General features: G+C 50.5%; 1 protein-coding gene across 4 annotated transcripts in view; it reads left to right on the top strand.

Annotated features, from left to right (window-relative positions):
• The window catches only part of PAK5 (p21 (RAC1) activated kinase 5), a 163,691-nt gene that overhangs the window by 64,919 nt on the left and 85,969 nt on the right, over positions 1–12,803 (top strand). Inside the window, exon 1 of one of the 4 annotated variants that reach the window (XM_064415718.1) lies at positions 8,494–8,516. The exons of 2 other annotated variants lie outside the window; for them this stretch is intronic. The gene's annotated coding sequence lies outside the window, so the exon portion shown is untranslated. Of the gene's footprint in view, positions 1–8,493; positions 8,517–8,688; positions 8,847–12,803 lie in introns of those variants that run through there. One more of the 4 variants, XM_064415719.1, reaches the window with a different exon arrangement.

The following is a 12,803-nucleotide window of genomic DNA, read 5'->3' as shown; positions in this document are numbered from 1 at the left end:
CCCGTGGGAGAGGGCAGTGTCTGAACTGCTGCACTGGTTTGAGCATCCTCAGGCCCCCTGCCCTGGCCAGCAGAGGCTGAAGCTGATTTTTCAGTCAGAGCACGGCTGGGGATGGAGGGGCAGACTTGGCAAAGCCATGCTCCTGTTTGCTCTGATCACTAAAGGTCACGAGGTGGCTCCGTCTGTCAGTGGGAGGAAATGAACTCTGGTATCTTCAGCAAACTAATTTCAGGCTTGTACTGATTCCCCTTTCGGTTTAATTTAATCATCTTTGGTGTCTGATTCTACAAACATGGCTTTGTACTGCTAAACCTTTGCTGCATATTAGCTGAGAGGCAGCTGGAATTTGAATTTGATTTGAGTATAGTGAGAAACCTCATATTTAGCACTTGGCAAATCTCTCGAATGCAAGAGCACATCAGTTTATAAATGCAGGTTGCTTTGATCAGTGTAATTTTGGAGGCTTAAGTATGAGAGAGAGAATACAGGCTGGGTACTGATACTAGTGAAGGAGAAATGGACAAGTATTCTACCAGGTGATTAGAATTACATTACTCTACAATCCCAGCCTACCTGGAATTTGCTGCAGAGGATTGTTTGTAATGGAAAAATGCCTCGGGTTCCAAAGTACTTCCAATGCAGTCCTGTGTAGCCTGCAATAGAAGGGTCAGGTACAGAAACACTCAGGTGAGGGGACTGAGGACAGCCAAGAATGGCCAGAGCTGGACTGACCCAGGATGTGATGCAGGCCAGGAAATGAAGACAAGCTGAAATAGCAATGAGCTAAACTGCCTGCTTTCATCCCTCTTCTCTGTTGGACAAAACCCCTGCTGGCTTCTTTGCCATGTAGGATGCCAAACTAAGAGTCACTCTTGGCATTAAAACACGTGTAGGATGCAGGGTTTTGCCATATGTTCTAACAAAAGCAAGTACTTTAGTTTGCAGTTTGGGGCTGGCGCTGGAGGCATTCCAGTGATTGCCTCTTCCGAGAGCTCGTGTCCCTTTGGAACCTGTCCTGTTTCAAAAGGAGCCACCTCTGGCCAGCTTTGCAGCAGCTCCTACGGGCACATGGACCCAGCTGTGCCACTGGACATTCTGGAGTGCTCCCTGGGCATCCCTGCAGCCTGCTTTGCTTTTGGAGCTGCTGTGAGAGGGAGGAGTGCTTGGCTCCTGCAGGGGGGGAGCAGGGAGGCTCATCTGTGGGCTTATTGCTTCCCAAGAAAGACTGAGTTTTAGAGAGAGGGTTCCCTTTTCATAGGAAGAGTGATTGCTTCCAGAATTTAGGAGTACACGGTTTTAAGGAGCTCAGGTTCTGCTCCCAGCAGAAGGAGGGAATAACTAAGGCAGTAGCAGTGACTTTTCTCTTTGTATTTGCATGGGCAGAACAGAAAATGGACCTTCAATGACAATATTGTCAGTGGTATTGTGGGCATGATAATGGAGCATTCACCACCTCCCAAAAAGCAGTAAGAAGAAGAGGTGACCCTTCCTATTGCTTCTGCCAGCTACTGGCTTCCAAGAAATACCCCATCACTTTGATTTACTGACATGCTGGGGGAAAGCAATTAGTTTTTACTATCAGCCAACATTGTGAGTTGAGATCTGGAGCAGAAATGGAGATGGAGACTCCCCAGCTCACGCGTGCGAGGAAATTTTCAAATTTCCAAACTATTTTCAAAGCGCTGCTGTGTGATGGTGGCTGGGACCTCAGCTCTGGGGGCTGCTCATTTTCTGCTCGGGGCTGTGGCTGCCTACCCAGCCGTGACTCCCTGGGGAGCTTCATCAGGAGATCTCCATGACTGCAGGGTTTGGTCTGTGTGAGTTCCCAGCACAGCCCAGGGACCCAGCCTGGACACTGAGCACACAGTGCTCTTCACAGCCACAGTGTCAAGAGTCATTCCCCACTCCCAGAGCTCCTTCCAGCCTGCGATTCCTTCTGCTCCACAACCCACCACATCACCCAGCATGGCTGGAGTGAGAGCACCAGAGATGTGGTGCCTTCCCGCCGCTGCCCTTTGGGTCCCTGGCAGAAGCAGGGGCTGGTTTGTCTCCTGGTGAGAGCACCAGAGATGTGGTGCCTTCCCGCTGCTGCCCTTTGGGTCCCTGGCAGAAGCAGGGGCTGGTTTGTCTCCTGGTGAGAGCACCAGAGATGTGGTGCCTTCCCGCCGCTGCCCTTTGGGTCCATGACAGAAGCAGGGGCTGGTTTGTCTCCTGGTGAGAGCACCAGAGATGTGGTGCCTTCCCGCTGCTGCCCTTTGGGTCCATGACAGAAGCAGGGGCTGGTTTGTCTCCTGGTGAGAGCACCAGAGATGTGGTGCCTTCCCGCCGCTGCCCTTTGGGTCCATGACAGAAGCAGGGGCTGGTTTGTCTCCTGGTGAGAGCACCAGAGATGTGGTGCCTTCCCGCTGCTGCCCTTTGGGTCCATGACAGAAGCAGGGGCTGGTTTGTCTCCTGGTGAGAGCACCAGAGATGTGGTGCCTTCCTGCCGCTGCCCTTTGGGTCCCTGGCAGGAGCAGGGGCTGGTTTGTCTCCTGGTGAGAGCACCAGAGATGTGGTGCCTTCCCGCCGCTGCCCTTTGGGTCCATGACAGAAGCAGGGGCTGGTTTGTCTCCTGGTGAGGAGCTGAGTGCAGCCGGTCGGCAGCAGGGACACCGTGCTCAGAGCAGTGGGGATTGATGCACAGCGTGGCTAAAATGCATTGACAGATCTGCAGAGAGCAACTTTCATGCATCCCATATGTTGCTTAGCTTCCTCTGGGTGACTTAAGAGAAGCAAAAACATCTTTTGCTGGAGGAGAATTAGAGTATTTGTATACTTGGCCATTTTTAGGTGTCTCTTTTTTCCCCACTGGCTTCACGTGATGTGGTCAAAAAGAATAAAAGGTATCAGTTAATCGTCTTGGGAGCATGCACAGATGTATTAAATAAGTATAGTTTCCTGTGGCCCTAACAGCAGGCACAGAAACATTCCCAAAATTGTAAAGAGGTTCTTTTCTCTCAGAATTGCAGCTCTGACTAAGATTATCAAAGATACAATGCTGCTAAAGGGCACAGTAGGTGCTGGGGCACTCTGATTTCCACCTGAACTTTTGGCTTGTTACCTATTCAGAACTTCCCAGAAAGTATGAAATGTAACCTCGAGGTCAAACAAGAACTTTCTGGAGCAATGCTTTTTTTACATCTCTCTGTTTCATGTAGGCAAACACGTGCAGCGCAGACCATCAGTCCTGATGAAGTGCCATTGTTTAATACTGAAAAAATGCACATTTGATCTAGTCTGCATTTCCTAAAAACTGTGTTATTGATTTGACAATATATTTTCCTCAGACAAAAAATTCTGCAGTTATTTATTCATTCTTGCCCCTTGGAGAGCTCGCTACCATCTGTTTTTCTTGGCTTTGCATTACCTTATTTTTTTCCACTTGTTCTTTTCCCACTGTGCACCACTGAAGGACTATACTATACATTATCTCACAGCCAAATTATGCAGGGTATTGTAAACATGTTGTAAACTTTGCCAGCTGCAAAGTCAAGGGCTCTGAGAGATCTTGCTCAGTACTGGAAACGATCTTTGAAGAAAGAAGGCAGGCTTTTGGAAGCAGATTTGTAGTCAGTGTGACACAAAAGTGTAATAGTGCTTTTGCAAAATGCTAGGGGGAGGAAAAGGAGCTGATCCATTTGTTCATGGATCCAGGGACTCCCTGCTCAGCCCCCACTGATGAGACACTGCAGGGCTCTGGCAGGTGGGAACAGCGATTTGAGCCTGAGGAAGTCCCACACTGCTGCCCTTTCGGGCAGGACAGGACCACGTTCAGGGCACATCACAGGGCTGAAGCTCCTGCATGGTCCCAGAGTTATCTCTGGAGCTGAGCAGCCACGTCCTGGGAAGATGCAAACTGCAGGGCATCTTGTAGGGTTGGGGCCATTGCTGCCCTCAGAGATAAGAGCTGAAGGGGAAGAATCACAGGTGTGTGAGGATAAGTCTGTGTAAATATCCCTAGTTACAGATCTTTGTGTATCTTTTGATCATTCAACAATAAGAATATTGGCAGTAGCAATACCAGGCATACCAGGAACCACGACTCAAAAATATACAATAACTTTAAAAGCCCTTTATGAAATTTATCTGTTCTCTTTGTCTGTCCTCTGGTGACTGATCTCAGTAAGAGTGAAGGTCATGCCTTCAGGTTTCATCCCATGGTACACTTCCCAAAAGGGCAGGTGTCTCTGCAGGAGACACCACTGCAGCCCAGGAGCAGGCAGTGCAGGAGGGAGGACGAAGCAGCACGGAAATAGAGGTGACTGTCACCCTTGCTAATAGAGAGGCAGGCCAGGGGGCTGCACCAATGCACTCCCCAAGTACCTGAGCAGGACTGAAAAGCAACGTGGATTACAGGAGCACAGGGAAGAGCCCGTTTCAGTGGATGGTGGATATGTAAAGTACCTGCACAGGCTGGTGATACTCACACAGCCCTCGGTGAAATGCAGCTGTCTCCATTCGCTATAAATTCATGACGAGTGCTTTTGTGCTTGGGTTCAGACTGGCAAGGAAAGCAAGGGCACCTTAAGTTCAGAGGAGATTTGAAGTGCAGTTATGAGAGTCACTGTGCTGCTACCAGAGGAGTGGCCCTTGAACACATTTTGGACAGAGGCCAGGGGCTGCATGGAAGCACGTGGTGCTTGGGCTGGCAAAGGCCCACTGCGGCCAGCATCCTTCAGCCTTCCTCCCCCTGCAACAGCTCAAGACCTTAAAAGGCTGCTGCCACCAACACCAATAGCTGGACAGGGCGTTCACCTGCATTGCTTAGGGAATTCAAACCTGTCTTTTTAACTATTCCAGCAATATTTCCTCTCCAATGGTTAGCGAGAAGGATCACCGCTAAAGCCGTACTTCCATAACGTGGCTGTGAATGTCCTATGACTTACTGCCCTATCCCTGATCTTTTCACAGGGTTAAGAGCTTAGGGGCCAAGAACTGCTTGGCTGGGTAAGATGCATTTCTTTTTCCAAAGGATGGATGATGTTCTTCCAGCCCTAGAAGTATTCTTGTGAAAGTTATTTTTTCTCTACAGTCTTTTATTACTATTACGGGCCTATGTTCATAGGCTTGCACTCTCATTAAGAGGTACAGATTTAAATAAGGGGCTTTAATCAACAATTTTCATCATGATTTAAATCAGCTAGCAGGAAACACAAAATTGATTATTTAAATTAATCTTGTTCTTCATTTGTAGTTTTTAATTATTTTCCTAAGGAACAACTGATACTTCCTCACCGGAGCCTGGTACTCTTTTTTCACTTGTGATCAGGATATGCTATTACCATACTTATTTAAAAATCCGCATATTAAGTCTAAAGTTACTTAACAATTTTCATTTATGTGACAAACCAATGACTGATGCATCTACTCCATGGCTTATTTTAGTGTTTGTGTTAAGGTGCACTGCAGAAAAAAGTAACATATATTAGTTACTGTGCTCTAATTTAAATCACATACTAATCTTAAATATGATGGAGGGATGGGGCAAGGGGAAGAACACAGGTATCAAAACTGATTCTGCATTTGAAATGGACATTTTGAACACAGGAAATATTACCTGTTGAACAGCAGGCTGGGATGTTTCTAATCAGCAAATCCTTATAAAGACTCATATTGGAGAAAATGCAATCTCCTGTTCCCTCTTTGTTTTCAACCCCCAATGATTTTCTCAAACTGGAGTGAACTGAAAATAACAGCTTTTTGTGCATCCTGAGAAGAAATGGATCCGTAGGAAATGGGCTTAGAGTCTCAAGAATCCCCTGATCCAGTTGGTTCAGCAAATACTTCAGCCACTGCAGTGGCTTGACTTAATCTAAAATTTGTAGAGGTTAACTGCTATTTCTTTTAGTATCACCATGAAATTTAGGCCATAATGTTTAGTGCCATTGGTTCAGGTTTTAAATTAAACTTATCAAATTTTAAATGTATAATGATAAATTAAAAAAAACCCTATGCTCTGATTTTTCATGATTTTTCAATACAAAAATGACATTTTGTATTTTTATCTGCCTTTAATTTTTATCTACTCTAGCTCAGGGCAGTTGCAATGACTTGAGGGGCCATATTTCTGATTCATACCATTGTGTGTAAGGTAAAAGCAAAATGAACCTTTTTTGAAAAGCTTTGGGGTGTATCTGTGCATATACACATCCGTTTTTCAGATTGAAGGCATTAGATAGTCAAATTAATCCTTCAGGTAATTCAGCTGACTTCAGTGGAGAAACTAATGTCCAAGTTAGAGACCTCCTTCTTGTTGGCTTCAGCCATGGAGACAGAGAGTCCAGGGCTGTCTGGGAATACACAGGACGGGATTTTCCTGTGCTCATGGATGCATCGGCCTCCCTTCACTGTGAGTCTCAGCAGGTTCCTGTTACTGAGCCCCTGTGCCAGCCGTTCCCCAGCTCCCCCTGGGATATGGAGGGATTACTGCTCCCTCCCTCCCTCCCTCCCCGTCACTCTGCAATGGCACATGGCTCTCTCCTGGTGCTGTCGCTTGGCAGCCATCAGCCCATTGTGCCAAGTCCCTGAGACAGTTTCCTCCAAGAACACTTGAGAGTAAAGACTAAGCAGCAAAGGCTTGGTTTCTGTTTGTTCCCCTGCCAGAAGCTGTATGCACCATGCCAAGATGTGAGTGCAGCACCTTGCATTACAGACACATGTCACTCATGCTGGCTCAGGGCAGGGAAACCCTCACTGCCTTGTCCTGCCTTATTTCTGCTCTGATGCAGCAGGGCAAGGCTCCAGCTTTGTTGTGAGGTTTAAAACCAAGTTGTTAGGGTTTTTCCCTTAAAGTTTTACCCTGGCTTAGGGTTTTCTGGGGAGGGGTTGGGTTGTTTGGGGCTTTTACCAGAGCTTAAATGTACTTCAGTAGCCGCTGATTCCAAATGATGCTTCTGGCCACAAAGCCCACTGCAAAGAAATGGAAACCAGGAGCAACAGAGCGACTTCAACAATGGCACCACTCAGGGTGACCCCAGCCAGCCTGCCTCTGAATTTCACATCGAGGAGGTGCAAACTATGGCCCAGGGTTTTGAATAACTTAGTGCTACATTTTGGGCTGAGTTGGTCTGTGCCCAGGTCCCTCCCAGGAAGCAGAGTGGCCCTGGTTGTGCTGGCGCTGTCCCAGCAGTGCCCTGGGCAGGGGCTGAGGCTGGAGCAGGAGCTTTGCCATCCCAGCAAACACTGACACCGTGTGCTGTGGAGAGCCACGGCAGCTCCTGTCATCTCTCAGCATCTTGTAGAGAGTGATGGAGTGAAACATAAAAACAGTAGAAGGGAACACTACTGTAATGGGTATGGGAAGAGCACGTTTCTGATCGGCTTGTGGTTGTTGTTATAGGGTTTTTCATATGCGCAAAATCCTATTTGGACCTCGGGTGCCTTGGTGCCATGAGAGCCTCAGCCTCTGCATGTCCCTCTGCCTGGCCCTGCACATCCACCCCACACAGCTCCAATGCACCTTGTCTTCAAGCTGTTCCTGTGGAATCCTCTCTGCTCCTGCCACACAGAGCGCATGTTAATGCAAACGGGCATCAAAGAAACCAGAGATGATGTGCAATTCAACATCACTAAGTATGAAATCTCTCCTCTCCCATGCAGGGCTGTATCAATCAGGTCGGCTTTGGGTCTTTGCTTCCCGGGGAGCCTCTGCTGCAGGTGCCTCTGAAAAGCACTTTGCTGTTTGTGCTCCGTGTTTCCTGGCAGGGATGGTTTGTGGTCATCCATGAGCACACACCATCATCTTCCTGCCGATTTAGCATGTGGAAGGATGGATACATACCTTTATTAAAGGCAATCTTAATCTTTCTTATGGAACATTTCATAAAAACGTAGGCTTAGAGCAGCTTTCAGAGGCAGCCACAAATTGCTAGCAGTAATACACCAAAATTAGATGGGCTAGATGGGGTTTGTCTGTTGTCATCCTCTGATTGCTTCCTTCCATCACTTGCCTTAACCGGATTTGTCCCTTAGCACCTGACCATTGTCTGGGGAGAGCTTACAGGTAACAAAAGACATTGGCACAGTTGTTTTTATCTTTTAAAAATGTAGTAACTGAGGTCCAAGTGCAAAAGGAAGTGGGTGGGGGGATGTAGGGGCATGTGGGTGGATGGCTGCAGAGTTGGGGGGCAGATGGATGGATGTGGAGAGGAGCGTGGATTGGTGCATGGGCAGGTGCATGTATTGGAGGGGTGGGTGAGTGCACAGCTGGATGCATGCATGGATGCATTGGTTGGTGCATGACTGAGTGGCTGCGCGGGTGCCTTGGCTGGTGCAGTAATGGGTGTGCGGGTGCCCGGGTGCATGAGCTGATGCAGGAATAGGTGGGTGATACAGGGGTGCATCGGCGGGTGCAGCAGCGCTGGCTGGCGGGGCAGTGCCTCGGCTGGTGCGGGGATGGGCGTCTGGGCGCGCAGGTGCCCGAGGTGATGCAGGAACAGGCGGGCGGTGTGGGAGCGCACGGGCGGCTGCACAGCTCGGTGCGTGCAGGGCGCCTGGCCGCGCAGGTGCCGGGCTGGGGCGGGCACGGCCGGGCGGGGAACGGCCGGGCCCAGGCCGGGCAGGTGCGCAGGTGCCGCCGACGGGCGCAGCGCGGCGCCGCGCTCCGGGCGCGGGCGGGGCGGGGCCGCGGGCCCGCTGCGGGGGCGGCGCCGGGCCCGCCCCGGCTCGGCTCGGCTCGGCTCGGCTGGGCACGGGGGCGGGCGGCGGCACCTGCGGCCGCGCCGTGCGGAGCCGGCGGAGCGAGCGGAGCCGCGGCCCGGATGTAGCCGGAACATGGCGCTGGGGGCGGCGTGACGGCGGCGGCCGAGGTAGGGCGGCGGGCCGGGGCGCGGGCACGCCCGGGGCGCGGCGGCGGCTGCCCCCGGCCGGGCCGGGCCGGGCCGGAGCCTGCGGGGCCGCCCGCAGCCCGGCCGGGCGGGCGGGGCGCTCGGACAGCGGCCGTGCCCGCGGACAAAGGCACGGCCCGGGCATCCCGGCCGCACCTGCGCTGCGGGAGAGCCGCGGGCGCTGCCGGGCATCCCGGGCTCCGCTCACAGGGCTCGCCGTGGGTGATGTCGCTTTTGATGGCTTGCCGCGGTTTCCTACAACAATGGCTTTTCTTTTCCTTTTTGTTTTTAAGCCATTTTGCTTTTTGTCATTTCCCCCACCCCCCAGAAGTTGCTCCCAACTTTCCGCGAATATGATGTGCTCTTGGGTTTCCCCCAGGGAGCAGGTGCCCAGAGAGCCGTACAGCGCTCCTGGAAATGCTCCTACATGCGCCTCTGTACCTCTGCTCCTCTTTTTTTTTCTTTTTTTCCCGTTCATGTAAAGGGTTAGAAATGCCTGCAATCGACTCCGCTTTTCTTTCAGTGTTCATGAGCCTCGGATCATCGCAGCTAAAGAAAATGAGCTGCATAGTGACTGCCGTGCTTGAATAACACTCCAGCCTCAGGCCAAGAGAGGTGGTTTTTTCATGGTATCGATCAGACCTTGAGAATTTTTTACCAGCCCGCCAGCAGCACGCAGGCTGCCTTTCTTCCTCTTTGTTACGTACCAGCCCTCTGCTAACATAAAGAAACAATGGGATTTTTTTTCACCCAAATTATTCAGTGTTAGATCTAATGGGCTGTCATTTCCAGTAAGGATAAAATTCCCGACAACTTGAGAGGGGCCAGCAGTGACACTCCTCTGCTAGTAGCCTTCCCTTTCATTGTAGAATTTTTTTATGTGCTTTAGCGTTTGCAAATGAAGGAGATGAGTTGGTACGTGTGTTGAGCACGATCTCGGTGGTCCCTGCTGCCCAGACGGCGCTTAGGGAATCATCGCTCCGAGTGCATTGCCTTTATTGTACCGTGGAGCTCCGTTCTGGCTCTCGGGGTGCAGCGGGAGCCGCTCTGCCCTGCCCTCTCTGCCCTGCCCGCTCTGCCCTGCCCTGCCCTGCCCGCGCTGCCCTGCCCGCGCTGCCCTGCCCGCTCTGCCCTGCCCGCTCTGCCCTGCCCTCTCTGCCCTGCCCGCGCTGCTGCTGCCAGGACAGAGCTCTGCCGGGGCGGAGGTGCTGGCGATGGCTCTGGTGCCCGCTCAGGAGCTGTTTCAGAGCTGCTGAGTGGATGTGGTGCCGCTCCTGGCTGTCTGTCCCCCCAGGAGCGGCACGGAGAACTGGAGAGGCTCCTGTGGCTCGGTCCGAGGCTCACAAAATGGCCCTTTGCGGTGCTCTTGTTTTCCTGCCCGTGCGTTGCTGTTTGTGCGGGCTGTGGGTTACAAAGGTGTCGGTTGCCCGTGGTGAGCAGCTCTCTCCTGGGTTTCGGGTGGCAGTGAGGGACCCGGCTGCGTGGGGCAGGGCTGGTTTCGGAGCTGGCTGTGCCAGCTCAAGCTTTGGGAGTTACTCCTTGTGGTTCTCCTTATTGCTGATTTCTGTGGCTTAGTCACCTTTCTTTGGCTGTAGGTCGGTTTAGGTTGATGAAAGGTCTTTGCTCAGTGTGGAATGGAGTATTTGTGCTATCAAATGTATTCACTGGAGATAAATTGAGTAAAGGCATTGTTTAAATCAAGGGAAAGACTCACGTGTCTCATGTTGAAAGGGCTGAAGCTAAAGTTTTTCCTTTCTCCTGCTTCAAACATCTTTCCAAATGGTTTGTATCCCCGTGAGACCATGATTTGTAGCTGAGGTGAATTTTCATCAGATGATTTGAGACCAGCCTGCCACAGTCCCAGGTCCCTGTTGTGCAGGAGCTCGGGGTGCTGTTGCTCACCTCTGAGGGGGCAAGAGCTCACCGGTCACGGGGTGTGTGTGTCCTCAGCTGGAGGGACTGCTGAGCCAGGCTGAGCTGGGCAGCTCAGGAGTCATTCCACCCGGGGAGGCAGTGCCACAGAGGAACCCTGGCAGGCCTGTTGTGGAGAGCCCTGTTAGGAGTCATCAGCAAATTCCCTTGGCACCTCCCTGTGGAGCCAGACCTAGGAAATCCCTTTGCTCCTTTGATTCCCTTATTACTTTGGCACCTGTTTGCCTCCCAGAGGCTTTTCTGTTTAGGTTTTTTTTGTTTTGTTTCTTTTTTTTGTTTTTCCTAGACATCTGCATCCATAGTGAATAGTCACAGTAAGTCAGTGTTTGACTTTCAGTGAGTTCTCACCATCCCAATGGCTGATTCTAACATGGAAGTGTGTAACAAGCGAAGTTCCTGCAAAACATTTTATTTCCCAATTACTGTTTGCCAGTGTAACAGATTTTGGCAACTCTTACTTTGAAAACTAATATTTGGGAAGTACAATGCAATGTAAGGAATTTGCTCCCCAGTGTCAACTCCTGCTGTCAGTCAGCTGAGAGCAAACATCTCATGGTCATTAATCACAAGTCTTTGGCTTTACCTCATCGGTCTCACTTGTGACTCCAGATTTGCTACCGAAATAGGGGAGGCACACTGTTCTCATAGACATCAGCTGGGGCACGCAGTTTGGGTTTAAAGCTGAGTTCTAGGAGAGCTCCAGCTCCTATGGCAGGAGCCCAAGAGGTGATGCTGGCACGGATCTGTCAGGGATACAGGTGTCAGCTGCTTCGGGGATGGATGGAAAAAAGAGCTGGAAAGACGGAGCAGAAGAGTGCCTGCTCTGCTTCTCCTCTCTGATCACCCTCACGTTTGACACCTAAATCCTGTTCCTGCTTTGAAGCTGTTCCAGTTAGGAATCTGAAGTGTTTGGCATCTACTTGTTCAAAAACATAAGCTGGCTCTGGTTGTACCGGTTTACTTTGCAAAAGCTGCAAACACGAGTGTGGCATGTGCCAAAACTGCCAGCAGGTGTGTGTGGGTACAACAGCTGAAGAGCTTCAGAACCAGAAATCTCCAACAAAACCTCTTTTAAATACCTCCTTGGGATATCCTACTCCTGGCATTAGCGTTGCTGACTCATGGTGCTGTTGGGCCGTCCTGGAGGCGTTTTTGGGACTGGCTCTGCTTTGCTCCGTGCAGAAGTCAGAGCAGTTTGTTTGCTGGATCTGCTGCAGGGTTTGGCCAGGTTTCCCCAGGTTTTGGTGAACGCTGAGCAAAACCTCTGTTGTCAGGATGGAATGGCATGTGACTGCAGCCAGGTGAAAGCAGACAAACGATGATGGAGACTTCAGGTGGTTGATAACCTCACGCCTGTAGGGCCTGCGCTTTCTACTATCTTCCAGTTAGACTGTTTTTACCATTAATTCTCATCTCTTAAATATACTTGTCTACTTGCTACTGTCAATAGCAATTTGAAGCCAGAAATGTGTTTTAAACAACTGTTTGCTTAAAAAATGGATGGCATGACCAACAAAGCCTTGGTTTTGATGGCATCTTCCCTTGTAGCTTATCCAGTGTGTGATACAGGTTTATGTGTTGCTCATTAGGAGCTTCATAGTGTACCTTCCTTCTTTCAAGATGCAGAGCTTGATGTATTTATGACAATTTCCCCCAGTTCCATTCACTGTGACTGGTGTGAGGTGTGCCAGAGCACTGCCTGATGCACAGCTGCATTCACTTTATTGTCAGGGAGCAAGCTGAAAGGGGAATGATTCAAAACCATTAACAACTGTGAACAAAACCCCAGTTAGTTCTGCCCATTGAAAAGGCAGCTGCCCCCACCTCCCTTTAGAGCAAATCTCAGAGCACTTCAGTGGTGTTTAATGTTCAGGTAACTCTAATTAAGCCTTTAATCCATCAGGCCACAGAGGTTCATTGGGGACTTGGCTCTTAGTGCGGGTGTTTCAGCCTGTGTGTCACCGAGCCCAGGAGGACTCGATGTTGCACTTGGAGGTCTGTCCGTGT

This window comes from Passer domesticus, chromosome 3, assembly GCF_036417665.1.
Source record: "Passer domesticus isolate bPasDom1 chromosome 3, bPasDom1.hap1, whole genome shotgun sequence".
In the NCBI taxonomy this organism is placed as follows: Eukaryota; Metazoa; Chordata; class Aves; order Passeriformes; family Passeridae; genus Passer; species Passer domesticus.
Note: the sequence above shows the minus strand (reverse complement) of the source record. Positions and strands in the feature narration are given on the sequence as shown.